The sequence below is a fragment of the Mus caroli genome, chromosome 17 (assembly GCF_900094665.2).
Source record: "Mus caroli chromosome 17, CAROLI_EIJ_v1.1, whole genome shotgun sequence".
NCBI lineage: Eukaryota > Metazoa > Chordata > Mammalia > Rodentia > Muridae > Mus > Mus caroli.
Window position 1 is genome coordinate 86312579 of NC_034586.1, and position 27945 is coordinate 86340523.

General features: G+C 38.5%; 1 protein-coding gene and 1 long non-coding RNA gene across 36 annotated transcripts in view; one reads left to right on the forward strand and one right to left on the reverse strand.

Moving 5' to 3' along the window:
- The window catches only part of Nrxn1 (neurexin 1), a 1073594-nt gene that overhangs the window by 821451 nt on the left and 224198 nt on the right, over nt 1-27945 (reverse strand). The gene's annotated exons all lie outside the window — the stretch shown is intronic.
- Nucleotides 21244-27636, forward strand: LOC110312401. The gene is made up of 3 exons (XR_002380050.1): nt 21244-21833; nt 23009-23583; nt 26587-27636. It is a non-coding gene; the product is annotated as an uncharacterized LOC110312401 (long non-coding RNA).

The window sequence follows — 27945 nt, forward strand, 5'->3', positions numbered from 1 at the left end:
TCCATGACTAATTGGTAGGCACATTTGTCACAATCTGGTAGAATATAGGTATGTAAGATTCAGGACAATTTAACTATTGTGGGTTTGAATCAAAGTTATATACCCATTTCAGGAAAAAAAATGCCCATTCTTTTTCATTAAAAACTTATGAGTTCTCAACATAACAGAGAGCATGTAAGCTGTATTTAAAAATATATGCAATATATGTATATACATATATATATATATGCAGCAGTAATTAATAAAAATGCTATGAATTTAAAACAGAGAAAGGAGAGGTTAAATGGAAGGCTTTCAAGAGAGAAAAGGGAAGGGAGAAAGAATGTAATTATATTGTAATCTGAACAATAAAAGAAAAAATGTTAGGATAATCCAAGCATCACAGAGTAATATTAAAAGTAAACTCTGATGGACAAAAAAATAAAAAAAATATTTTTATTTTTAAAATGTACTTATTGAGGCATGGCTGACTCATCCATTCTAATCATAGGTACACTCATAACATTCTAAGGTAGTAAATAGGAGCAGAAATTGTTTAAAAATCAGTCAAGTTTTTACCTGAAATTTTGCTATATAAACACTACTGAAAATAAATCATTTATATTTTTCAGAAACCATTTTTTTGTTACTTGGCAGATTTCATGCAAGTACTAAAATAAAAGTCCCAGCAAACAATACGTTTCAGTAAACACATCCTAGCTGTATTAGAAACATCAGTATTTATTTCCATTCTGTATAGTGAGGACCCTGATCTAACCTCACTTTAGTGGGGCACCATCAAAATAAGTTTATAGTATTGTAGAGACATAGTGAAAGAAAAAGAGGCTCATAGTCTAATAAAAGGGAGTGCCTGAAGAATGATGGTAGGAGAGTGTATGGGGAAAAGATTCAGGAAACATTCTCTATGTATTATTCTCTATGTATTATTCTCTCTGCATTATTCTCTATCTATTATTCTCACAATCATTTTCCAGAAAGTTAAGAATCACAATACTACTTAATGCTGAAGAACGTTCAATGAAATTATGAATCAATTAATGTCTAAAATTATCCTTGTCCTCAAAAAACTTAGAATTTGTTTGCCTAGATGGAAATAGCACATGGTAATTTTAATAAAATATGAGCCGAGAGAAAACCAGGACAATAGGAACTGATCTGTTAGTAGAAGCTGTCTAATAAAGGAGGGATTTGGGGCAAATCTCCATATTTTAATTAACAAAGTAGAGGAAGGTCACTTTTAGAATAGAATAAAAACAATGAAGAATATTGAAATGTGCATTTGAGTAGTCCACAAACACAGGTGACAAGAAAAAAAATTTGGAAGTAGACTACTGTTAAGAATGGTTTGTTTCAGAATCTTGAAAAAAATGAAGACATGAAAAAGGTGTACTGCTCACAAAGAACCTATTAGAAAGAATGAAATAAGCCGGGCGTGGTGGCGCACGCCTTTAATCCCAGCACTTGGGAGGCAGAGGCAGGGGGATTTCTGAGTTCGAGGCCAGCCTGGTCTACAAAGTGAGTTCCAGGACAGCCAGGGCTACACAGAGAAACCCTGTCTCGAAAAACCAAAAAAAAAAAAAAAAAAAAAAAAAAAAAAGAATGAAATAGGTTTTCAGAGGCACAGAGAGGGTTGCAGTAGAATTTATAGACTAGTATAAGACCCAGGGCAACCATTGTTTTGATAATTATTATGAACACCTGCTGTCCTATTATTGCTTTTTATTACTGACAGCCTTCTATTGCTGTCACAAACATTATGAACAAATGGAACTCGAGGAGGACAGGAATTATGTGGCTTACATGGCCCAATCACAGACAATTATTGAGAGAAGTCAAAGCAGGAGCTGAAGCAATTGTGGCAGGAACATGGAGTGAGGAACTGAAGCAGAAGTCATTGAGCTTACTGGCTTGCTCACTATAGCTTGTTCATATCCCCTTTTATTTTTTTAGTATTTTTAGGACCACCTGTTCACATTGGAATGATCTCTCCCATATCAATTGTTAACCATAAACATACCTTAGAGACTTATCTAAATTCTAATTTGATAGGGGTGCTTTCTTAATTTAGGTTCTGTCTGCCTATAGGAACCTAGCTTCTGTAAAATTGACAAAAAACTAAGCAGCACAATGGACCCCTTATCAGGTTGACACACAAACACATCACTATTCAACCATTACCTTCCCCTTCTTGTTTATCCCTAAGATTCTGTATTACTTTCAGAACATAAAATAGTACAACTTTAAAAGTCCCACAGGATTTTAAAATTTCAGCCATTTAAAAGTCTAAATTCTTTTTTAAAAAACTCAGTCTCTCAAATGTGGGGTCCTGTAAAGTTAAAAACAACACACACATTCATACACATGTGAATATATCGTTATTCAGTATCTGGGATTACTAGCAATTTTCTAGGCTCCAAATGACCTGGGCAACTCCATTTCTACAGCTCTGCCTTTCTCAACCCACAGAGCTTGTCCCATAGACTTAGGCTACTCTATATCCATTACTGTCCTTGGTGGTGACACTGAGTGCTCTGGTATCTCTAGCACACTGGGGTGTCTGTTCCAACTCAAACTATACATTTACCAATGGCCTACTGACTTCTCTTCAGGAGTATGACCTTGCTACAAAGCCTCATATTTTTCTACTACCGTACCAAGCCTCTTACAGTACCAAGACTCAGTTTCGGTCCATGTTTCGTCCCGTGCTGAAGGTTTCATGGTTCCAAAATCGGTAATTATGTGAGTAGTTTACATATTATCAAGTTCAGTTTCAGCTTGAGATGTAACTTATACCTCTTTATAATAGCTTCTATGTGCTAACCCTAAGAAAGGACTTTCCATATAAATTGGTCAATTATATTGGTCTCTTAATCACAGTTGATTTTGTTTAACTCTAGCTAATAGGTATTGTTTGTCCTAAAGAAATAAAGGTTTCATTTTTATAGATCCTTATTCCAAATACCACACAAATGATTCCAGGGCATTTGAAGGATTTTCAAATATCTCTTTGAAATGTCACAAGCCAAATCATCATCTTCATTATACTAAGCATTATCTTCCAAGTTTCCATAATAGGTTATTAAGCTCGGAACACTCAATGCCCTTTCTAGTCCAAAGGGCCAAATGCTTCCACAATCCTCCCCACAAAACCAACATGGTCAGAGTTCAATGATAGCAACACCACTTACTCAGTCCCAACTTATGTCCTGTTTTGCTTTTTGTTGCTATGGAAAAATACCACCACTTAAAACAACTTGAAAAGTAGAGAGTTTATTTCATCTTACAGGTCAGAGCCCACTAGTAATTGAAGCTAGGACAGGAGCCTAAGACAGGAAACTGGAGGCAGAAACTGAAACCCAGTCCATAAAGGAACACTTTTTACTAGTTTTCTCTCTCTTGCTTGCTCAGCTTGATTTATCATACATCCCAGAACTATCTGAACAGGGGCAGCATCACTCATACTGGGATAGAGTCTCCCCAAGCCCCACCCCAACCCCATATTAATCATTAATCAAGAAAACATCCCGTAGACTTGCTCATGGGTTAATAAGATAGAGGCATTTTTTTTTAATTGAAGTTGCCTCATCTCAGATAATACTTGCTTGTTTGAAGCTGACAAAACAACAAAAGCAAACCAAACTGACCACTAACTGCCCCCTCCACCTGGTACATTCACCATGACTCACCTAACTAATAGAGATAAAGCACAGATAGAACAGAGATTTCCTGCTCTCATAAATCATACGTACAGAGGTGGGCATATACAAGAAGAGACCAAACATCAATTCTTCAAAGTCAGATACCCACTGACTGCTATATTAGAATCCAACACTGAGGACAAGGTGGGGATTTCAAAATATCTCTCAAAATTATCTAGCACATGGACACAAAGCAGAAAAAATAACTGGCAGGTCTGAGTCCTAAGGTCACAGGATAATTTTTCCCCAATCATAAGTATAGAACATGAATCAGAATGCTGTTCCTTGATGATACATATATATAAATAGGTAAAAATAAATTCAACCTAAAATGTGTAGAGTTCTAGGGCAGTTTCCACCAGGGCACAAAATGGGGTATACTGCAAAGTTTACAATATTTTCCATGTTATCTAGGATCAGCTATGGATAATAAAGAAGTATACATCAGATAATATACCTACTGTTGTCCTAGAATAAAGATTAGATAGACATTTGCTTATCTACATGATTAACCTTAGATACAGACTTGGTCCTGACTGAGGGCAGCAAGTGAATGAAGAATGACAGACAGACCCAAGGACATACAGATAAGCTGGGATTTTGTGTATAGAAATCTCTGATAGACCAACCACAGCACCTAGATGCTCAGTGGGCTTATTATATGGGGTGGAACAAAGAGATGAGGTTTCTATATAAAACTGAACAAGAAAATCTGGTTGTTCCATACAGATAAACAAGAAAACAGGGTTTATTGTATGAAACATGATCAAAGAGAGATATTAAATTAAACTCAATAGGAGCAGTCTCTGTATGGGATCAGGCTTCATGCCCTAAACTTCTGGGGGAGAGAAAGACAGGGTGGATGCTTTCTGTACACATTGTCAATACTCATACTCAGTCTTCCAAGGAAGGCTTTGTCTGAGACTATGACCTCTTGACATGGCATTTTCAAAATCAATACTATGCGTTAACTCATGATTTCATTCACTCAGGACTTTCTCTGCTTCTTACACATACCATTGTCTTTCAAATATGTATATACAGATATATAATATCTAAAATATTAAATTAAAAAAAGATCAGTAGCATGGTGAAATAAAAACAAGCTTGGATTTCCCAAAAAAATTTGGGTCCCCACAAAGACACAAGGACTTCAGGGTTGTAAGAGGCTGGATGAAAGCAAGACCTCACATGTAAAATGCTCCTATTTGCTGGAGTTACTGAACTTTTAAAACCTGACTAAGGCAACAGGTAGAAATGTGGTTGTCTCAGCTATATTATTTCTCTGGAATATTTTCTCTCATTAGTTAAATTTCAGATCTCTGATAAAATACTGTAAGCACATGACAAAGTCAATAAACTGGAAACACTGTGTTGGGTGAGCAGGACTGTCAATACTCCATGTGGCACAGAATGAGCATTCTAAGCAAAGTGTCCTAGAAACAACAAAAGGAAGAGCTCTGTCTCTACATTGCCAAGTAAAGAGCAAGAAAATTACTTGATGATATGAGGACAAAATTTTCCCTTCTTATTCTGGTGTGTTCTTAGAGAGTTGCTATTAGATCTAGGATCTTCACCGACTTAATTTTCCTTAACCATGGCAATATTTCTTGTTTCTACATTTTAGTAATTTGAAACCCTCAGCTCACAGAAGTCATCTCCATATTGAGAGCACCAGGCATGAAATCTAGCCTCTGCTGTGCATAAACCCACCTTCCCTTCAGTTTACTCAACATGCCAGCTTCGGTCCAAAGATCTTTCTTCAGATCTTGTGTTCTACGTTCTCCTTGAACATACAACTCTGGGAATTTTTCATTATTTTACAAAGGTAATTCTGTGGGAATGTGTGACCTTAGAGAACATAGGATGACAGCTGAAAGACCTTGCTAGAATAGCATGTTGGAGACTTTCCGCTAGAAGGTTGTGGTAAACACTCCCTTCCAAGAATGACCCAGCAAAACAAGCTTTTCAGGAAAGCCCCAACAGAAAGGCAAGTGCAGATAACAATTAAAAAACATTTCAGTTCCCTCTTCTGGGGACTAAGACCTCATGTCACCCTGGGCCATCAATGCTGCTTAGGGAAGGTCATGTAAAGGAGAGTCTAATTACCATTTCTAAAGGGGGAAATGAAAAGGTCAGCTAGGGCCAACAATGGGCTTAAACCAACTCATGTTGTTATCAAGGCCTACCCTAAAACTGTATAAAAAGAGCTGAAGATTCTGGATAAACCTCTTGCTTATTGTCTCTGTGTTTCTGTGAGTGGGACATCCCGGATGTAAGGCTCTTCGGGGGTCTTACACTTTTAACGAAAAGTATAGCAAGTGAAAGGTTTTCACAAGCAAACCTTAATTTATTTCTGTTGCTTTGCCAGAGGGGGTGGGGAATAGAAAAAAAAGCTGCCAGGTAAAAGGACCAAAATAAATGACCTGCACCACACAACCAATTTCTATCTCTTTTTCTAGAATGTTTCATAACAGAGAATCAATAAGAGCTGAATCTGAAACATTGGTGCAGTGTACTAGCTAAGCCTGTGAGCTCCCAGGCTAATCCTGTGTTCTCAGCAGCTCTAAGTGCAAATCCCTTCACCTTTGCTCAGGGGGATGAGCTCACCACAGAAATTGGCCTGGTTTTTGACCTCAAAATCCAGGTGGGACAGAATAGGGGATGGCAATAGCAATGAAGGGAGGATTTCCAGGCCATTTGTTCTAAAGGGAGGTGCTTTGGCAGAAGGAAAGGACAAAGTTTCCAGGGCCCTGAGCTGGGTCACACAGCTGGAGTCACACTTTAATCAACACAAATGTCTTTTCACTCATCCATAAGCAACACAAAGACTGGGGCAGAACCCCCACTGAGAACAAACAAGTCCAGTGCCAATGGCCCTTCTCATTTTCTAGGCTACCAAGTCCATCAAGCTCTGCAGTGCACTGCAGAGTCAACCTTCCTATTATCCCATGTTTCCCTGTTTAACAGACTGTATTTAAGTACCACAAGGATCCAAATAACTGAGAGTATTAGCAAGATACAACCACTCTTGAGGAAATGTAAATCCAGAAGCAAAGCAACAGCCACCACCACCACAGCAACAAAAACAAACAAGAGAAAGTTCCATCACTTCACTGTGGAAGCATTCTTTCAAAGACAAAAATCATACAGAGTTAAGAAGGACCAAGTACTTGAAACAATTCAATTGAAAACTCAAGTCATAGAGTCAGAGCTACTTTAAATACACCTTAATGCATTTGAACATGGTAAGCATGCAGTGCAACTGATAATTTCTGAAGGAGCAGGAAACAGTATTTGTACTTGCGGGGCACATTTTTAAAAAGTGCATTAGCATATTTTCAAGCTTAATTTAGCTGATCATGGATATCTCTTGACAGTTTGTCTTAGAAAATAATGTTCACATAAGCACTAGTAAATTATAGCATGCATTATATAAAAATTAGGAACCAAAAATTACTTAGAACTCATGTACAAACAACTGGATACAGTAAATATTTAATATACATTTCATGAAATATCTTTCTGAGAATTTTGGCTTGAAAATGAGGTATTTTAAACTGAGAAAGAGACCTGGTATCTTGTGCCCTAGTTCTTCCTGGACATGTCTGGATAATTTAGATAGACTACTACATCCATAAATAACCCTTACCATTTGAGAAATCTTGTTAGATGAAAATATTGAACACATAGTTCTTTCCTCTCCACCCTCTAATCACCAATGAAACGTCTAAGTTATTAGAAACAAACATGAATTCGCTAAGTCATTCCCTATTAGTTACTTGTCCTCTTGTGTAGTCTTCACTATTAAAAGAAAAATTTATAACTGCAAAAGTCTTGCCTCCTCAAGACTTCTACTGCATGCCTTGGTTTAAATGATAAATTAAATAAAAAGTTAAGCTTGTGTTACAGCATTGCCTCACTATAGTTCTACACAGCCTGATTTCATAAGTAATAAGAATGTTTTCTTTCCTGAACTTCAATCCCTGTCCAGGGCATCAAGTAATGAGTTAGGATGCAGCATGCTCCACCAAACGTGAGTCTCAAATACTGATGGGTAGACTCATCCTTCCTTCATCCCATGGAATCCCAGAGACAACCCAAATCTTAGCAATCCTATCTGCTTTGCTCTGTGTTTCTAATCATTTCTTTGCCTGAGATAAATTTATATTTTTTTTTCCGTTAGATTCCTTTCTCAGTTGACTGATGGATTTGCTTCTACTGAGATTTCCTTTCAGTCCCGTGTTTGCTGTTATGAGTGGAGAAGGAAGACCACAGCATTATAATTCGTAAGCAAATGTTGAGTTGTCACTCTACTAACACAGGCTCTTGCTCTTGAGAATTCCCAAGTTCTCACACTTAGAACATGGCAGATAGCACACAAAACTGTGACTGTTAATTGAGTTTTACATTTAAAGACACAAGAGATAATTACGTAGAGCAAAACTCTTCCAGTTCTGTTGAGGGAGTTGTTGTCAATAAAGTAAGGAGCTGGGCTGGAGACAAGGCTCAGTCAGTATGCCATACAAGCTTAAGGGCCACAGTCCAACTTCCCAGAATCCATGAAAAAGCATCAGGAACACTCATATTTAAAAGTTTCCTTTTCCAAATAAACCGTCTCCAATTCAGTTCTAGTGTTTCTGTCCTACTGGAATAGGATTCATTATTTCTAAACACACAGCTACAGGGAGTTTGATCTGTTGTGGTATACTCACTGGTACTATGCTAAGAAAACTTCATAGCCTGTGACCTTTATATCCTTAGAATCAAAGACAAAGTAAATATCCCAAAATGATTCCATACACCAAATGTGTAATGGGCCATTTAAAACAGTGCTAAACAGAAAATGACTGATTTTGACAACACCAAGAGCAACATATGTTTCCTCACATTCTGGTTTGTATTGGACCATTAGTCACAATTTTGAACAATTCCACAGGAAAAAAAAAAAAACTTGAACACAAATTTAGAGAAACAATGGATACAAAATATCAAGGCTTAGAAATGTGTTTTAGAGAATGACTTTCTTCATAAAAGAATTCATTTTATAATTTTTAAAAATAATGTATTCTCTGCTGGACTTAAGTGAACTTGAATGATATATTTGAATGGGAACTGACAAGAGTTCAGGAACATTGTCATGATTTATAGATGGTGATGTAAGACTTATATACTCATGTGTTGAATAGTTGGCCTGAGGCTGCTTTTGCTCTTTTGGAGGCAAAGGAACCATTAGGGAGAGGATTGTAACTAGAAAAAAGTAGGTCCATAAAAGCATGCCTTCAAAAGTGGTACCTTTTCTCTTATCTCTTTCTGCTTTCTAATTGCTAGAAGGTGAAGGAGGTTCTCTACTAATTGTTCCTGTTTCCATGGTTATCTACCTTGTGATGCTTACCAACCATGGGATAAATCTTTTAAAACTGTGAGTCTAAAGAAATATTTCTTCTCAATTGCTTTTCATCCATGTGTTTTGTTATAGGTATGAAAATCAGTAAAACAGCAAGAATGTTCCAAGTAAAACCTCAATATATTTCAGAGTCTGAGATAATCTCTGGCCTTTGATCTTAGGGCATTCACAACTTTCTAAATGTTGTGTCACTCATTTAACCTTTCCAGGTGACTAAACCAGGCATACAAACAACTGATAGATTACCTTGTACCATACCATGTACATGCTATGTATACTATGTGTGGAGTGTTTTGTGTGCACACTCACACATGAACATGATTAAGTAGATAAGCTAAGAAACACATTAGTTAGAGTAATAGATACCCAAGTAAAATAAAAACACCCACAAGTCTGAACTGTACTATACTTATAAGCCAAGAAGAAAATTTTTTCTGAGTTTTTAATACTGCAATTTCACAGTCAGTGTGTCCTGAGTCTCTTGGGCTGATGCCCACTGATCACTCAAGGAAGTGGAATACAATCTAATGTTAGTTCTAAGAGTATCTAAATACATGCCACAATCAATAGGTAAAAGGAACCATTTATTTTGTGGTATAGTTGCCTCAGAAAGCCACCTGCCAGCTAATTTTCTTTGATTAGAATTAGCTTTCAAAGTTAGAAGATCATCTCTATACTTTCAGAGTAGGATACCAATTTCAAATGATGAGAAAAGATTATCTAAAGGGAATATTTGCTTTTCCAGTGCAAAATGTGAAATCCAGTTTTTTCTTGTGCTTTATTTTTTTTTAAAGTCCTCTTTTTTTTTTTTGTCTTTACTTTCTTTTTTTTTTAATTACATATTTTTCTCAATTACATTTCCAATGCTATCCCAAAAGTCCCCCATACCGCCCCCCACTTCCCTACCCTCCCATTCCCATTCTTTTGGCCCTGGCATTCCCCTATATTGGGGCATATAAAGTTTGCAAGTCCAATGGGCCTCTCTTTCCAGTGATGGCCGACTAGGCCATCTTTCGATACATATGCAGCTAGAGACAAGAGCTCCGGGGTACTGGTTAGTTCATCATGTTGTTCCAACTATAGGGTTGCAGATCCCTTTAGCTCCTTGGGTACTTTCTCTAGCTTCTCCATTGGGAGCCCTGTGATATATCCAATAGCTGACTGTGAGCATCCACTCCTGTGTTTGCTAGGCCCCTGCATAGTCTCACAAGAGACAGCTATCTTTGGGTCCTTTCAGCAAAATCTTGCTAGTGTATGCAATGGTGTCAGCGTTTAGAAGCTGATTATGGGATGGATCCCTGGATACTGCAGTCTCTAGATGGTCCATCCTTTCATCACAGCTCCAAACTTGATTATGGGATGGATCCCTGGATACTGCAGTCTCTAGATGGTCCATCCTTTCATCACAGCTCCAAACTTAAAGTCCTCTTTAAAGAAACTGTCAAAAACATCCTTGGTCAGATAAATTGCCTTTTTGTAACTATCATTTTAAATTTATTTTACTTAGAAAACTGGGATGAAAGGGTTTGGGTGGGGGGCTGGAGAGATCGCTCAGCGGTTAAAAGCACTGACTGCTCTTCCAAAGGTTCTGAGTTCAAATCCCAGCAACCACATGGTGGGTCACAACCATCTGTAACAAATCTGATGCCCTCTTCTGGTATGTCTGAAGATAGCTTCAGTGTACTTACATATTATAATAAATAAATCTTTAAAAGAAAAAAGGGCTTAAGTGAGTTAAAGAAAATCAAGTGAAACTACTTATACCATATACAATTTTTCCATGGTCAAATTCTTCAAAAAAAAATTTTTGCCCTTGATTTACTATGAATGTATAAAAACAACAATGGGCCTTACACAAGACTGAAAGTTGGGTTTCAATGGCTTACATAGACCTCTCTCGTGCAATCAGTATGCATATGACATTTGAAAATCAGTCTGGCAGTTCCTCAGAAAATTGGACATAGTACTACCAGAGGATCCAACAATACCTCTCCTGGGCATATACCCAGTAGATGCTCCAACATGTAATAAAGACACATGCTCCACTATGTTCATAGCAGCTATATTTATAATAATTCTTCTTCTTTCCAGAAGCTGGAAAGATCCCAGATGTCCCTCAACAGAGGATACAGAAAATGTGGTACATTTACACTATGGAGTACTACTAAGCTATTAAAAACAATAAATTTATGAAATTCTTAGGCAAATGTATGTATCTGGAGGATATTATCCCGAGTGAGGTAACCCAATCCCAAAAGAACACACAAGATATGCCCTCACTGTTAAGCGGATATTAGCCCAGGAACTTAGACTACGTAAGATACAATTTGCAAAACACATGAAACTCAAGAAGAAGGAAGACACCAAAGTGTGGATACTTTGTTCCTCCTTAGAATGGGGGTCAAAATACCCATGAAGGGAATTACAGAAACAAAGTTTGGAGCTGAGATGGAAGGAAGGACCATCCAGAGACCATCCACTTGGGGATCCACCCCATAAACAACCACCAAACCCAGTCACTAGGCAGATGCCAACAAGAGCCTGCTGACTGGAGCCTGATCTCCTGTGAGACTATGCCAGTGCCGAGCAAATACAGAAGTGGATGCTCACAGTCATCCATTGGAAGTAGCACAAGGTCCCTAATGAAGGGTCTAGAGAAATACCCAGGGAGCTGAAGGGGACTGAAGCTCCATAGGAGGAACATCAGTATGAACTAACCAGTAGCCCCAGAGCTCTTTGAAATTATACCACCAATCAAAGAAAACACATGGTGGAACTTGTGGCTCTAGCTATGTATGTAGCAGAGGATGGCCTAGTTGGTCATCAATGGGAGGAGAGGCCCTTGGTCCTGTGAAGGTTCTATGTCCCAGTATAGGAGACTGCCAGGACCAGGAATAGGAGTGGGTGGGGTTGGGGAGCCGGGGGAGGGGGGAGGGGATAGCGAATTTTCAAAGAGACAACTAGGAAAGGGGATAACATTTTAAATATAAATAAAGAAAATAACTAATAAAAATAAATAAATAAAATAAATGTATATATCCTATGGGGTGTGTGTGTGTGTGGGGGGGGGAGAATGGCTTACAGGTTTGAACTCACAAAGTCCTAATAATAATTAATCATTAGGACTGTGTTGGAGGCTCGTCCATGTCAGTGCACACTGCCTACTGAAGTTCTGCCATCATTTTGCAGCTCTTTTGGTATCCAAGTCCAACAGAATCTGAGCCTTCCATTGTGAATCCAAAGTGTCTAGGCTGGCAGCTTCTTAGAAAAGAAAGAAAATAGTCAGCTATGAAGCTGTCTTTCTTCTAATTCAAAAGTACAGAATCCACTACTAATCCACTACTAATTAAACTAAGTGTTTAATACTCTTCCCTAGATCCTCTCCTTCTCTTTTTCTCTCTCCCTAATACACACCCACAGACACACACACACACACACACACACACCACCACCACCACCACCACCACCAAAGCTAACCTCAAGAAACTCATTCCTTAATTATAACAATATGTGTTACAATAACAGAATACATGGAATTCAGTTAATTCTAGCCTGCACCTAGGTGAGAAAAGAGATAAACACTAAAGACTATGGAATTAATACAAGGAACAAGATGTTCCTAAAATTAAATGAATGAAATGGAAATGACATTTGAGGTTAGTATGAAGGATTCCAGGGATCTTGGAAAAATAAAATAAAATGGTAAATAGAGACAAGGAAGATAGGTATGTTCAGGACTGAGACATCTGACTTATTTCATGAAAACAACACTGGCTGCTAACCTGGCAGACGTTTCCTACACAGTAGAAACATGATCTGTTATATCAGGCACTTAGTATGCATGGAAGACAACACTGTATCTACATTCAAGCCATTTTACCTGAAAACACCACTGAAAAGACACTTGAGGGAAGTGGGAAGGGCCATGGTATTGCTGGATGAGTGCTGCATGCAAAGAATTCAGGGGAAAGTACCTCCAGAGTCACTAAATGTGCCCTAAGAAAAGCAGGATTATTAGAGGAAAGGAGAAAGAATCTAGAGCATTTTGATGAGGATTTTACTCATCCTCATAAGAAAAACATGTTAACAAAAAGGAAAACTGGAGATGTGGCTCTAAGTTTAGGTGGTGTGCTCTGGAGGTATGTGCCTCAATTTAAGTCTGACCATGTGGCTGGTTACTACGTATGTAACCGGGCTCCAGTTCCTCAATGCAAATGGAAATGCAGATGGATACTAACTATATTCTCCTACTGAGCCATGCAGCTTGACTGAATTAATGGAACCTTACTGCATAGGAAACTGCCAAGTGAGAAGAAAATGCTCAGTTAATGTTTATTCTTTATTAGTTTTATTATTCTTATTTTTATTGTTGCCACCTAAAGTCAGACCACTCAGCTGGTATGTTCTCTTCTAATTCTTTCTTTCTATTTGTATAATTAATGACAAAAAGTCGTGCTGGTTTAAAGGATAATAGTAAATGAAAGAAGCTATTCCAAAATATGACTCCAAAAAGAAACATGGGCTGTGAGGCATGGTGGTGGAAAAGGAGCCTGACTTGTGAGGTCCTAGGGAAGAGGTTATAGTGGGGCATATACAACTTTAAGATACTCTGGACTTATCCTGCACATAATAAAAAATTTAACTACTTAGAGGTGACAAAAGTCATATTTGCCTTTGGGACATATTTGTTAAGGATGAAATGGTGTCACATTAAAGGAACAAGATAAATCAAGGAGTAATAGAGTAGTATCCAAGGTACACAATGAGGTTTGGGCACAGGTGAGGGTAATGGCAAAGTGTGAGTCAGAAGACGGGTTCTGAGAGTACTATGCACCAAGTGAGTACCTTGATGCTGGAATATGCAAAAGGGATACACATGGGCACAGGAAGCTGTGATTGGCTGAAATAAGTCCTTTTCAAATCCATATGCAATACCACTAGCCCAACTGTGACTGACTTTATGGGAAGAGCCTTTCAGGGGATACTTCAGGTCTACAGTGTTCATAAGGATAGTTCTTAATATCACAGGGATTAAGAACTAAAACCAGGAGAGAACAATAGAGCTTCCCTTTCACAGCACGCAGGAGAGAAGCCAAGCACACAAAAAGAAGCAGGCATTTGGAAGCTAGAAAAAAGGGCCTTCCAAGAAGTTTTCAAGCCAACATCTTGATCCTATGTATCTATCCTCCAGATCCATGAGACAATAAGTATTAATTGTTTCAGCCCCCTTTCTGTACTACTGACTCGGTGTTACACTCTCAGCTAACTAAAGACCCTTCATCTAAATGGTGGTGCATAACTTTTATTCCAGTGTTAGGCAGACAGAAGCAGATAGATTTCTGTGAGTTCCAAAGCAGTCTGGTCTATGTAGTGACTTTCAGGACAGCCAGGGCTATTTAGAGAGATACTTTCTCAAAGTAAACAAAACAAGAGAACTAGGAAAGTGAAATGTGAAAAAATATATTAGCAAGTTAAACAAGGTCTCTAGACTGTACATCTGTTCTGAGAGGAGGAGGGGCAGGAGCCCAGCTCCTGATCACAGTTTTGGGAGAGTCAAGAATCAAGGTATTCATGAGTTCTACGGAATATGGAACTTCAGTGTCTGAGATGTGTAAAGCGCAGCCAAAAGGACAGGAGGGTCTTCTGAGTTATAAACTGTTCATTACTGAAGGCTAGATCTCAACACCTGTCTCTATGCACCTTGCTTCTTAGTGTGGGGTAATTGCCATGACCTGTATATCTTTGGTATCATTTCCATCTTACCTGCCATTTAAATTCTGGAATGGTCAAATAAGGAGGGTATGAGGAAGGAGAGATGTCAAGGAGGGAAAAATAGAAGGACTCCAAACTCAAGAAGTCTTGAGTGGTGGTGGTGTGAGTAACCTAAGAAGATGTTAAAAAGGAACAAGAAACATTAAAATGAATATGTAAAAGATGAATATTTTTGCATCACAAGTTGTTATACCAAGGAACTGTTTAGGCACATAATTAGAACCATCCATGTAACACAGGAAATGTGACAAGATGCTGTAGTTAAATGAAAAGGGGCTTTAAAAATGACAACATAAAAACCTGTTTTCATTCACCTTTATAACAGATTGGCTCAGCTGAATGCAAGTCTATAAAAGGCTTCAGTGACTCACACACCTACCACCAACAAGGAAACAAGCAAGGCTGGATGCAATTATATTTAGCACCTGCCAACATGGGACTTCGATCTTCGGCCAGAACGTCACAAGCTGAAGAGAAAAAAGAGTCATGATCCTTCCTTTACTTCAACTTGAGTCCCATCAAGTTTAAGGCAAGTAAGATTTTAGGATTTAGAAAATGCTTATTCAGGTATTGACAAGTAGATTATCACACACACACACACACACACACACACACACACACACACACACACACACACACTATTTAAGCTTTAATTGCAGGCAACTCCCTGTGTACTTTTGAGGAGAAAGAATGATGACGGTTGTGTGGCTTGTTCTCTGCTCTCTGGTACATTAATTAGCACAGTGTACCTGTGACAAGAACGTCCAGATGCTACCATATTTTAGTCATACTTGTTGTCTCCATGAGAATAACAAATGGTAAACCAATCATCCCTCAAATTAGCTGAATCAGTTTCCCTAAAGGCAGCATAGTGAAAGAGGGCACCAGGCTAAAACATGGGCTGCAAACATCTTCATTTGTCTAAGATGCTGTGCTTTTAATTTAAGGCGACAGAATGTCCTTTCACCCTTAGAACAGCAAGCACCGTGTCCAGAGATGATGCAGCTCTAGTTGTAGGCAGCTCTGAAATTTAGATATTATTACCTTCACCATTGGGAAAACATCTGTGGAAAATACATAGACAAGATGGTTGTCACAATGAAACTGGAAAGAGACGTCAAAAGAAAAGTCACTTTTCTCTATATGGAGAGCTTTATGAAGAATATCGCTGTATTATCTAGTTGCTAAGACCAGATTCAAACTTTCTTTACAGTACCTCTAGTATGACTTAGTTGTGTTTGCCAAAACAACTAAAAATCACCAAATAAACCAAAAACCACTAATGCAACATCACTACTCCAAAGTAGAATGATTTTCTCCTGGACCACTCTTTGAGAGAAAATCAGGTTGAAATATTTACTAATGTTAAAAAGAGAGAATGGCTCCTCAAATTAGAAATAATGGAACTTATGAAAATTAGATACACCTTCAAAGACGTAGTGAACTGTATAATGACCATTTACTACATATCACATGTGCATCGCCTACTAGCCCTTGGGAAATAAAAAGGAATAAAGCATTGCTACAATATATAACAGCAATAAACAATAGCATAGGAGATGAGAAAAGTTAGGTAGCAAATGTGATATTAGCAGTAATATAAGTGTATCTAATGTCTTAAGTGATTACAGATAGTTCTCATTTAGGGTTCTACCTGACATACTTTGGATAACCAGGAGATGGAGAGATGGGAAAGTGGGGCAGTGTGAACTCAGGAGATAGAGAATAGTTTGGGATTAAAAGACGAGGAATAACATGTACAGTTTGTGGGTTAAGTAAATGTATTTTAATGAGTTTCATACTGTCTCCAATGTCGGAAGGTTTTAATTACACTTTTGTAACTTGCATATATATATATATATATATATTCACATGCTATATATAAAAATGCAGAAGACACCACTATTTCTACTTACTGCTAAGATTCAATACCTACTTCATGGCTGGACATATAAGCAACAAGAAAAAAGCAAATACAACATGCCTGCAATATCCTTTTATTAAGTGCAACCATGAAATAATATGGCTTAGCAAAGATTCATTGAAGCTTCATCTTTCAAGCACAATGTGAATTTAAATAGATTCCACTTCTATTCAGCCTCAGCTACGGCCATGGCAGTCACAACTGTAACTAACTCCTATGTCTTTCATCTTTGACAATGGAACTAAAATATTGCTTCATGCTACGGTTGGAGAGAATACTCTGAAATAAATAATCCCAATGCTGAAATAAAGCTGAAAATCAGAGCAGTGCCTTTGTGTGACAGCAGACGGCAATGCTGATGAATGGCGGCTATGCATACAGATAGAACAAACAGGCATTGTTTTTTAGGGACTAAATAGAGAAGAAGCCTGAGTAAACCAGACAATTTAGAACTGAAGGCAAGTAACACAATTTAGAATAAAAAGCCAGTGTTTTCTAAAAAAAAAAAAAAAAGAAAGAAAAGAAAGAAAGAAAGAAAAAGAAAAAATAAGTTGCATAGGTAAATTAAGGGAGAAATTAGGTGTTCACCAGAGATACCCCATTCCAGAAATGCAACATGTACCTTTCCAGTACAGAGGAACAGAGGAGAGGAGATAATTTGAGAGCATTGAGAATTTGCTGCTTCCAGGCTGCAATCCCTTACATCTGAGGCATTAGAAATTTCAGCTTTTAAGGAGGTAAATGCTTTTGTCCTTTGACAACCAAAGCACAGCCCCTCCTCCCACTTTTTTCCAGGTTATCAGTATCAGTGTTGCCAGGGTGATAGACACACAGACCTCATCTATTTCTGTAAACCTGGCCTTTACGCTTTTCATGCAGTACCAACCTAGATAGCTCCCACAAAGAGATGTATGTCTGAATTTAGTGTAAGTCACCTCATTACAAAAGCACAAAAACTAGGGTCTGCCAATGCCTTGGTATCCTAATTATGAGCATACGTTCACAAAAAGCCATTCCTAGTATCAAATCTGTTTGCTTTCCTTCGTAAGAACAGTTATCTTATTGCACAGGGACTCTGAAATTGTTTTCCGATTTCACGGAGCTGACCATCTCTTCTATCACTCGAGGCTTCCTTTCTTTTGAGGATTTTCTTTCTAAATTTTGTTTTCCAAGCATCACAATTGCCCTCTCCTCAGCCTCTTCTGCACATGTACAAACCAACAAAAGTTGCAAACACTACTGTTTTTTGTTTGTTTCTTTCATTTTTGTTGTGAAAATAATTAATATTTATTTTGACCTTCCTGGACATATGCATGTATGTGCATATGTGTATGTGTGCGTATGTGTATATGTGCTTTCCTATAAAAATAAAATCTCAACATGTGAGAGAGAGAAACTGTAACTGAAATTGAGTTTAAGGTGTTAATTCTTTCAGTACTAAATGTAATATAAAATGACTCAAAAGAATGACACTCCCAGTGTATGGAACAAGGTCAGAGCTTAGAAAGTGTTAACTTCATAGCTCTGTGTGACTGTTACTGCTTTTCCAGCAGTGTACTGGGAAGCTGTAGGAATTCTTTGCAAGGAGAAACAGTGAAAATGCTAAGTACTTTCTACCAAACTACTTGCTACCAGAAAACAAAACAAAACAACAACAAAGTAACAATAATCATAGATTTACCTCTAAATAGAGGTGGGATGGGCCCTCCTGAGGAGATGTGGGCTTCTATTACAGTGAAGTGCTGAGTAGGTTTCTCAGTGTTCATGTCCACAGCACCAGTTGCTCCCTGGTTTGCTTGCTTACTTGTTTGCTTGCTTTCTTTCTTTTTTTCCTTTTGTTTTTGTTTTTTGTTTTTTGTTTTTTGTTTTTTTTTTTTTTTTTGAGACAGGATTTTTCTGTGTAGCTCTGGCTGTCCTGGAACTCACCTTGTAGACCAGGCTGGCCTCGAACTCAAAAATCCGCCTGCCTCTGCCTCCCGAGTGCTGGGATTAAAGGCGTGTGCCACCACGGCCCTGCGATCCCTGGCTTTCAAAGGATGTGTGTGGACTAGCCTCAACCAGATTGTCTCAATGTGGACATCCCCTCCCATTCAGCCCTCAGGGTGCCCATGTATTGTCATGGCCACTGGAGATGCAACTGAGCAATAGCTGAAAAAAAGAGTTCAGCTTCTACCCAGAGGTTCTGAGAAAAAAAAAAAAAAAAAAAAACTCAGCAATATTCTCTGCTAAAACAGCCAAATGTAATCTACAGAACATATGAAGTTAGAGACTATTTGAAGTTAAAACTTTCATTAGTGAATACTGATTGTGTAAATCTCAGTGGTAGTGGTGAACGTCTTTAATCCCAGCACTTGGGAGGCAGAGACAGGCAGATCTCTGTAAGTTTGAAGCCAGTCTGGTCTACAGAGCGAGATCTAGGGCAGAGAAACCCTATCTTTAAAAAACAGAAGAAAGGGCAGAATTATAACTTTTGTGCTACGTTGTAAGTCCTATGGATATTTGCTTATATCAGTTGAAATCAATAGGTCTGGGTCCCATGTGTCAATCCAAATCAGACAAATCCTTAGATTTTAGGAGCATACATTTCTGTGTTATGACTACACAAGTTTACAATGTGTTGTAGAGGCAGATTGCTGTTGCACTTCACATATGGGATGGCTACTATGTATACTAAAGTACAACAGAAAAGCATATAGAGGAAGAAAATAATTCATAAGCTCTAAATTAGTCGAAATGTGTTGGGTGCTGTTCGTGGAGAAAGAATGAGGGTGGGAGAGCTCCGGGGCTCTAGGCAAGTGGGGGGGAGGGAAGGTGGGGCTGCCGCGTTCTCCATACCAACCGGGTGGGTGTGGGTGTCTGGCTGTGGGAAGCCATGGAACCCCAGTCCACAGGGGTTGGAGAGGGAGCAGTCCAGGGTCCCTGGGCCTCACAGAAGGCAGGGACAGCAGCTTCTAGCTCTTGGGCATCACAGGACATTGCTAGACACTGTGGAAGAACTGAGAACTGGTGGGGACTCCGGGGGTGGCCCGGTCTGCCCTGGGGCAGAAGGGAGAAGGGGCAGGAGGAGAAGGTGCTGGGTGGTTCTCACGAGGGCGAGAGTCTGGCTAGCTCAGGCTGCTAGCTCCGTGGGCAGCTTGGGTTGGCTGGTGACCTTGGCTAGAATGCAGGAAGGCCTCCTGGTAGGAGGTTAGATGCGGCTCTTGAGGGGAAGGCCTATTCCTTCGTTCTAGCACAGCAGGTCTTGATTAATGGAGATGGTCATGGTTTTAGAGCTTTATTGTAGAAAACACACACACACACATACACACACACACACACACACACACACACAGAGAGAGAGAGAGAGAGAGAGAGAGAGAGAGAGAGAGAGAGAGAGAGAGTAGAGAAGTAGAGACCAGCCATGGCCACGTGGAGAGAGAGAAAGGGAAAAAGGGAGAAAAAGGAGGGCCAAGGGTGAGAATAAGAGTAGGAAGTTAAGAGAGAGAGGAGAGACAAGAGAATCAAGGGAGGAGGGGCCAAGCAGCCCCTTTTAGAGTGGGCTGGGCTACCTTGTTATTGCAGGGTAACTGTGGAGAGGAGCATACCTGGCTATTGCCAGGCAACTGTGAGGGTGGAGTTTGGATAGTCTAGGTGACTGATGGCCACAGAATGATGGAGTTGAGGGCTGGTGGTATCAGGTGTTAGTAAGAAGATAATACAAAGGAAGCCCCACATTTGATAAAACACTCACCTATTTTACAGAAGCTAGCATTTATCTATCTTCTCGATAGTAGATGCTCGTTGTAAGTAAGCATAAATTAAAATGTGATGAAGTTACATAATTTATCCATGATAATGTAAGCTACAAATAGAATTAGGGTTTGTGCCATACTACCCCTAGTTCTAGCTTTCTTCAGTATATATGCCAAGTTGTTGAGGGCCCACCAAGTACTCATTGCTTTGCTGAGCACTCAAGAAAGGAAGGGAATAGAAACACTGGCATCAGCATTAAGAGGCAGTTTTCTCCAATGCGGTTCAATGATAGGATATTGACTCACTTCCTTCGGGCTTGAATTTTTATCTAGAAGAAAAGGAGAGTTCCTTCAGTGTTTCATATCCATTTGAGCTGAAGACATTTTGTTGAGAACAATAAAAATAATTCCTTTGGGAGTGATGCTTAGGGAAAGTCCATAACAGTTAATGACCCAAGCTTAAGTGTGCAATTGTCAGTGGATGGGAGTGTGCAGAGAAACCAGGCTCCCAGCTGAGATAGAAGGCCTACAAACCAGCCTCAGTTAGGGGGCCACTGATGAGTCATTGGTGTGTCCTCTGAGCTATTAGCCGTCATCCTCTGCTGTGACATCATCATGCTTATTGAGGGGAATGGGAGCTCTCACTGATGTATGGCCCATCTAGCATTCCAGTGAAGGTAAGGTAAAAGCTGGCTTTTATGTTCCCCATTTAGTCATGCTCCAACATTAGTAGAAATTGCAATAGTCAAAAACAACCCTTACAAAGATTGAATGAACTCTGAAAAACACTTATAGCATCCTCTGCCTTATCTCTTGATTTTACTTCCATGAAAATTATCAGAAAATGTTTCATATACAAATCGATGTGAGGTTTCCAGTTCTTTGTTTTTGTTTTTAAAGACATAAAGGATGAAACAACTGAGGAGGCTTTCTGTTTTCACACAAGGCTTAGAGAGGAAAAAGATGAACACAGAAAGGTTTTTTTTCTGAGTGTAGTGATCCACTGAATAAGAAAAAAAACAAAACAACAAAACAAACAAACAACAACAAAACAAAACCAAGATCCGTGGGCTTCAGAAAAGAAAACAGAGCAAAGACTGGAGACCAGGACAGACCTTAAGTCCAGCAGCAGCATTCTCCAAGACCATGCAGCAGGAGCTGTGGCAGCACGGTTCTCTTGTGATGATCAGCAAGCTGCTGCAGTTTTACTGTGAAGATATGAGCTAAGGTCCTCAGAGGCAACACTGAACCTGTGGTATACTTGACAATTATCTGTAGACATTATTGCTTGTCATGACATGGTAAGGGTTTACTTCTAGTAAAATATAATGAGTAAGAAAAATGGATGCTGCTAAGCATCCTACAATCCACACAATAGCCTACCAGAGCAAAGAATTAACCATGCCAAAAATAATATCAGGTCCAGGTTATGAAGCAATAAAGTAAATAAAAAATAAGACTCAAACCTGTGTGTGTGTGTGTGTGGGTGTGTGTGGGTGTGTGTGTGTGTGTCTCCATCCTTCAGAGCTCTTTGCTATACCTCATGCAGACAGGACTTAACTTGCAAACTTCAGCACCGACCTTGATTCAATGTACATCATTTGTCACTATCAAATTCCCATCCTCTTTCTTATTTAAATGGAACCATTAGTTTCTTCTCTCACAAAAGGCTCCTACACTTTAGCAGTCAGGACATGTTATGACTGTGAAATAGATATTCCTACCAGACTGCTTTAGGGGGGCATTCTGCAGGGTTTATAAGTCATAAAGAATTCTAAATATCTCCTGCTCAACACACTCTGGCAAAATGACAGTATAATTCCTGTGCTTGGTGGCACATTTTCAGACCATTATGTGTCTCATGAACCAACCATAGGAAATGTGCTGTCTTCCTTTAATCAAGTCTGCATTGTAATTTCTATAAAAATCAATTAAGCACAAGGAGCAATTACTTATTTTTTTCATCACAGTCTAATTTACTTTCCTAGAGATGCCACATGAAATTACAGAGGAAAAGACATTCATCTACCTCAGTCTATTTAAACAAAGCATGCATTCTTTTAAAATACAAGGAAATCATGGCAGATATGCAGTATGTCATCCACACATAATTCACCCTTTTGATCACCTATATTATATAATGTGGGTAATAGAGCTTAGTAGCAAGTCTAGGATTTCTTTGTAGATTTTTTTTCTAGTCGACATTTTGGCTGAAAACTTTCCTGGAAGTCTCATAGTGAAAGTATAATCACACAACTGTCTACTCATCAACCATCCAATCAGCTTGATACATGACCCACCAAAGGTGCCATGTAAAATCTACAAAAGCTGTTCATTCAAGCCAAATAAAGCCACCTTAGTTAAATCTCTATAATAGATTCTAGCCATCATTATCTGAAGATTTATTTATTTTTATTTCTTTTTTTACATTACACTATAATTATAGTAATCCTTGTACTCTTTCCTTTCTTCCTAGGTCTTTTGTTTACCACTTCCAGCTCTCTGCAAACACATGACCTCTTTTTTTTATTAATTGTTCTTACATACATAAGGTATATACATGTACATACATGTGTATAACTACATAAATACAACCAGCTCAGTAAGTATAATGGTATTTGTATGCATGCTTTCAGGGTGAACTATTTGCTTAATTGTACGTGTGTGTGTGTGTGTGTGTGTGTGTGTGTGTGTGTGTGAGAATGCTCATCTGTGTGCATGTGGTTATGTGTAAATGAATTCAGATGCCCACAGAGGCCAGAGAGTTCAGATCTCCTGTTTTTGGAGTTAAAGGTGGTTGTAAATCACTTGACATGTAGTGACAGTCAAGCTCAGTTCTGTTACAAGATCAGTCTTCACTCTTAACTTCTGAGCCAGCCTGCAGACTCCTCTCAAGACATCACCAAGAAGAACATTTAGTAACGACTTGTAGAGACAGGATTGTTAGTGAAGGAGAACATGTGGTTGTTTTTAGCTCAGACCACCATTCCAACAAATCCACTGCAAATTTTCATTAATAGGAGAATCATCTTGAGGGCTTCGTAAGCAGATGTAAGAGAATCTAAAATGTGCACTTCTTCCAAGGTCTCAATGGGTATGTGTTTGGTAAATCTGGGAAACATACTTTAAAACATGAAATTTTCATCATACTTCAGTAATCTCGGTCTGTCTTCCTCAAGCGTCTGGGATCTAGGTGTGTCTTCTGCATGTGTTAGGGGCATAGCTTATCTTCTTTCCTCTCTCTTCTGTTAGTTCTCATACCAGAGAACTAAGTCCTCTCTCACTTGGATGACCTCATTTCCCTACCTCCTTTAGCTCTCTCTTTGTCTTCTTCTCTTTCTCAATGTCCTCTGAACCTGTATAATTTCATTCTGAAATATATCTTAATACGTAACTTGGATGCAAAATCATGTCTGAAATATCTTACCTAATTCAGATTTGTCTTCCATATTAAACAAATGAAGATTTTTCCCATTTTTAAAAAAAATTTAGTGTTATAGACTGAACTCAGAATCTTTTGCAGTCTCTGCAAGTGTTCTTCCATTGATTTACACCTCCAGTGCTGTGTGGCCCTCAGTGATATTTCCCTTTCTTTTGAAGTGTTAGCAAGTGAACCATGCAGAGTGTGTCTCTGTGTGCATACAGAATATAGCTTTAGTTCCATGCTTATTCATTGTCTTCGTGATTGAACCATGCAGTGCATGTGTGTGTACACAATATGGTCTTATTCATGATTATTCATTGCATGTGACTTCCCAAAGTTATAAAAATATTAGATAGAATGATTGCTTCATAGTCAGTACAGAGTAAACAAGATTTAAACAACAATGCATTAGAACTGTACCTGCAAGAAATATTTCACCACTCAGTGACCCAAGAGTCAAAGGAGATTAAATTACCACAGCCCCAAACACCTAATAAGTCTGAAGGAAAGGAACTGTGGGTCACAATCTTGCTTTAGTTGACTTGTGAGCTATAATCCTATCAATGAGACGGCTTTGTGGAATCAATGTTAAATTAGCTTAGTGTGGTTGCTAGGCTGCATATGTGACTATCCTGTCAGGGATCCTCAGAGAACACCTAAATGGCCAGCAGTGAAAAAGAAATGAAAATCTATTGTAAATAGCTTGTGTTAATATAGATGAAAAATTGTAAATATTTTAACTACCCTGTCATATTTCTGTGTTCCATCAGGCACAGGTCTCACACAGGTCTTGATCATACAAGTAGTATGGATACCACGAAAAGGTATTGTAAAGGCGATCAGTCCCTCCCTTCTCATTTTTCCCATATAATCTCAACCGCCCCCCCCAAAAAAAAACCCAGTAATGTGCTGAAGCCTGAGGGAGAACATCACATTATATTTGTAATTTTTTTAAAATTTAGTTTCCCCTGGTTAATACCACACAAATGGAACAACGAAACTCTCTCTCGGAATATTAGAACTTCCCCATAACTCTCTCTTGGAATATTAGAACTTCCCCATCCATCAGTCATGCCTTTGAAAGCCATCACATAGCAAAAGGGACAAACACTTGGTTTATCACACACACAGAGAAACAGGGTAGTTCCCTCAGCCCCTTTCATGACCCAGTGACACTAATGAGGGCAAGATCTTCTGTCCCACTTGCTGCCCCACAAACTCAACCTCTTGGTACTACCATATTGAGTATAATGTTATTGAGTTTGAGAGAACAATATTGAGAGCATGGAACCCAGCTGCTTTCTTTCACAGCTGTTTTATTGTGATATACAGTTATGGGAATCTTAGGCAATAATTTTCATATCACTTCTATTTCACAGACAAAATAAAATTATGTTGATTCCACTGAATGCAAATGTTGATAGTGATTTTCAACTATAGAAACTCATAGTTTCCCTGGAATATTCTCTCTCTCTCTCTCTCTCTCTCTCTCTCTCTNTCTCTCTCTCTCTCTGTCTCTCTCTCTCTCACTCTCTCTCTCTCTCTCTCACACACACACACACACACACACACACACACACACACACACACTAAATCAAAGGATTCCCTTTAAAGCCTAGACTGGACCTCCTGCCTTAGCTTCCCCTGTGCTGGAATAAATAATGCTAGGCCCAGACATGGTTCTGATGAAGTGTCCAAATGCCAAAGTACAAGAGATGCTGTCATCAGTGAGTACATCAGTGAGTACAGGTAACTCACCCAGTTAACATTGTTAAAATACAGAATAGTTCCAGCACGATCATGCCCACAAATGCCAAATAATGCAAAGCATGGCAAACTCAGAGTGACACCAGAGAAAGAGGACACCTGCAGACTTTGGAGATAGGTCATCTCATTTCAATTGTTTGGTATTACCTGTGCTAATTTGGTCCAGTCAAACAGAACAGCTCAGGGTTTCAATGTAAGATGGAGATAAGATTTACCGCTGTACAGGTCTTTATTGAAGACTTGCAAAATGTATAACAAATGCTGGTATAGAGTAGATACTTTATATATGCTAGCTTTTCATTAGTTCAGATTTCTACACGCAAAGCTGATCCTTGTAAGATGAAGCAGTCTTTCAGAAATGCCTGGCATTATCTACTATAAGCTAAGAACTCAATTGTCTCATGTACAAATATATGCATGATAAGATTTCTCACATGAAAACACAACTGTGTAAGAATGTTCTGCTCCTTATTATTTAGAGCATATCAACATTGTAAACCAAAACCAGATAGGCCTACAATTCTGTAAAATACTTCTTAAAGAAATAAACAATCCTTACTGGTTTTTGTTTGTTTGCTTGTTTGTTTGGTAAATAACCATCCAATAGACTGCTCACTTAAAAGAAAGAAATGCAGAACTATGGAAATACTCTAGGTATATGTAACCCCTTAGAAGACTATAGAGTATTAGAAACTAAGAGCAGTGCTAATACAATAATCTTCAGGCGCTCAAAATCCTATACGGATATTTTTCCTCAATAACTAGTGAAAATGTGCAATTTGTTTAAATTTATTTTGTACAAAATGAAAAAAAATGCTTCCTTTCTTAACCCAAAACAACTTGTTAAACCTTCTTTTCTCTAGTTCCTGGATTAGAAGATGAAAACTACCACTCAAAAAGGGAGAGAAAATTTCACTAACTTGGGCTCATTTCCTGGCCCCATCCATCACTGTACCTGGACTCCAAAGCTCCTGATCAACAAGGCCACATACCAAAAGGCAATCAGAAGGAAGGCGGATGGAGATGGATGGGAGTGATGGTGGAGACAGGGCTAAGGGATGCCTCAGTGTGGTGTGTGGAAGTTATGCACTGAGCAGCATTTTCTGCATACATGTATTGGACTGTGCAAAGCACAGCATCTAGGCTACTATCATGTCTCAAGCACTGTGAAGTCACAGCTATCTAGATGAGCCCCGTTTCTTAGTAATAATTTACAAAGCCTTTAAAACATACTCAAATTTCAAAGAAATTAAAATATTTTACTTTTACTATGTGATTAAATGATCTGGAGAAAATAATGGGAGAAGCAACTGAGAAATTCATATTTGAGTTGCTAGCAGTAATAGCTGACAAATTAAGTATTTTGTTTCTTTATTGATATGCTGTATCTTAATGTGATTTTAAAAATCTGTTTATCTAATTATTTATATAGCTTTTTATGAGATTAAAAAATTCACAGATGATTTTGTCTGATCATCAACATTGTAATAGAATAATATTAAAATCTTATTTGGTAAATGAATGCTTTTATTTTTAATTTCTTGAGGCAAATTTAGTGTCCCCAAAATGCTGTGCTATGCTTACACACTTGTAAGGTTTTTAATTCATATTTAAGTATAAAGTGATGAAAAAAAAACTAAAAAGAACACTAAGTAGATGAAATACCTGCATCTTTAGGAAGCTAAAGAGCCACAAAGCAGCAGTTTGTGAGTTCCTTGTAGCGAAGATGGCAGAATGAGCTCACTGTAGCAAAGATGGTGAAAAAGCTCTGGGATCTGGACTATTACACTCTCAGACATTTCATTTGCACAGACATACTATACACGTACATCTTTAGCACTTTAAAACATTTTACTTCTATTTAAATTTGAAATGTTGAATATTCAAGTTGCAAAAATAAATAAAACTGGTTTAATAAAGTTAGTCTCAAATAATAGTTTTGTTTAAGAGGAAAATAATCTCTGATACATTAATGATTTACAAGTGGTGGCATATCTTCCATCAATAATGGCTGTGAGCCGGGCGTGGTGGCGCACGCATTTAATCCAAGCACTCAGGAGGCAGAGGCAGGCAGATTTCTGAGTTCGAGGCCAGCCTGGTCTACAAAGTGAGTTCCAGGAGAGCCAGGGCTACACAGAGAAACCCTGTCTCGCAAAACAAACAAACAAACAAAAATGGCTGACTCATTTTATTTCTTATGGTAAAAAGCAGTATAAATGTTC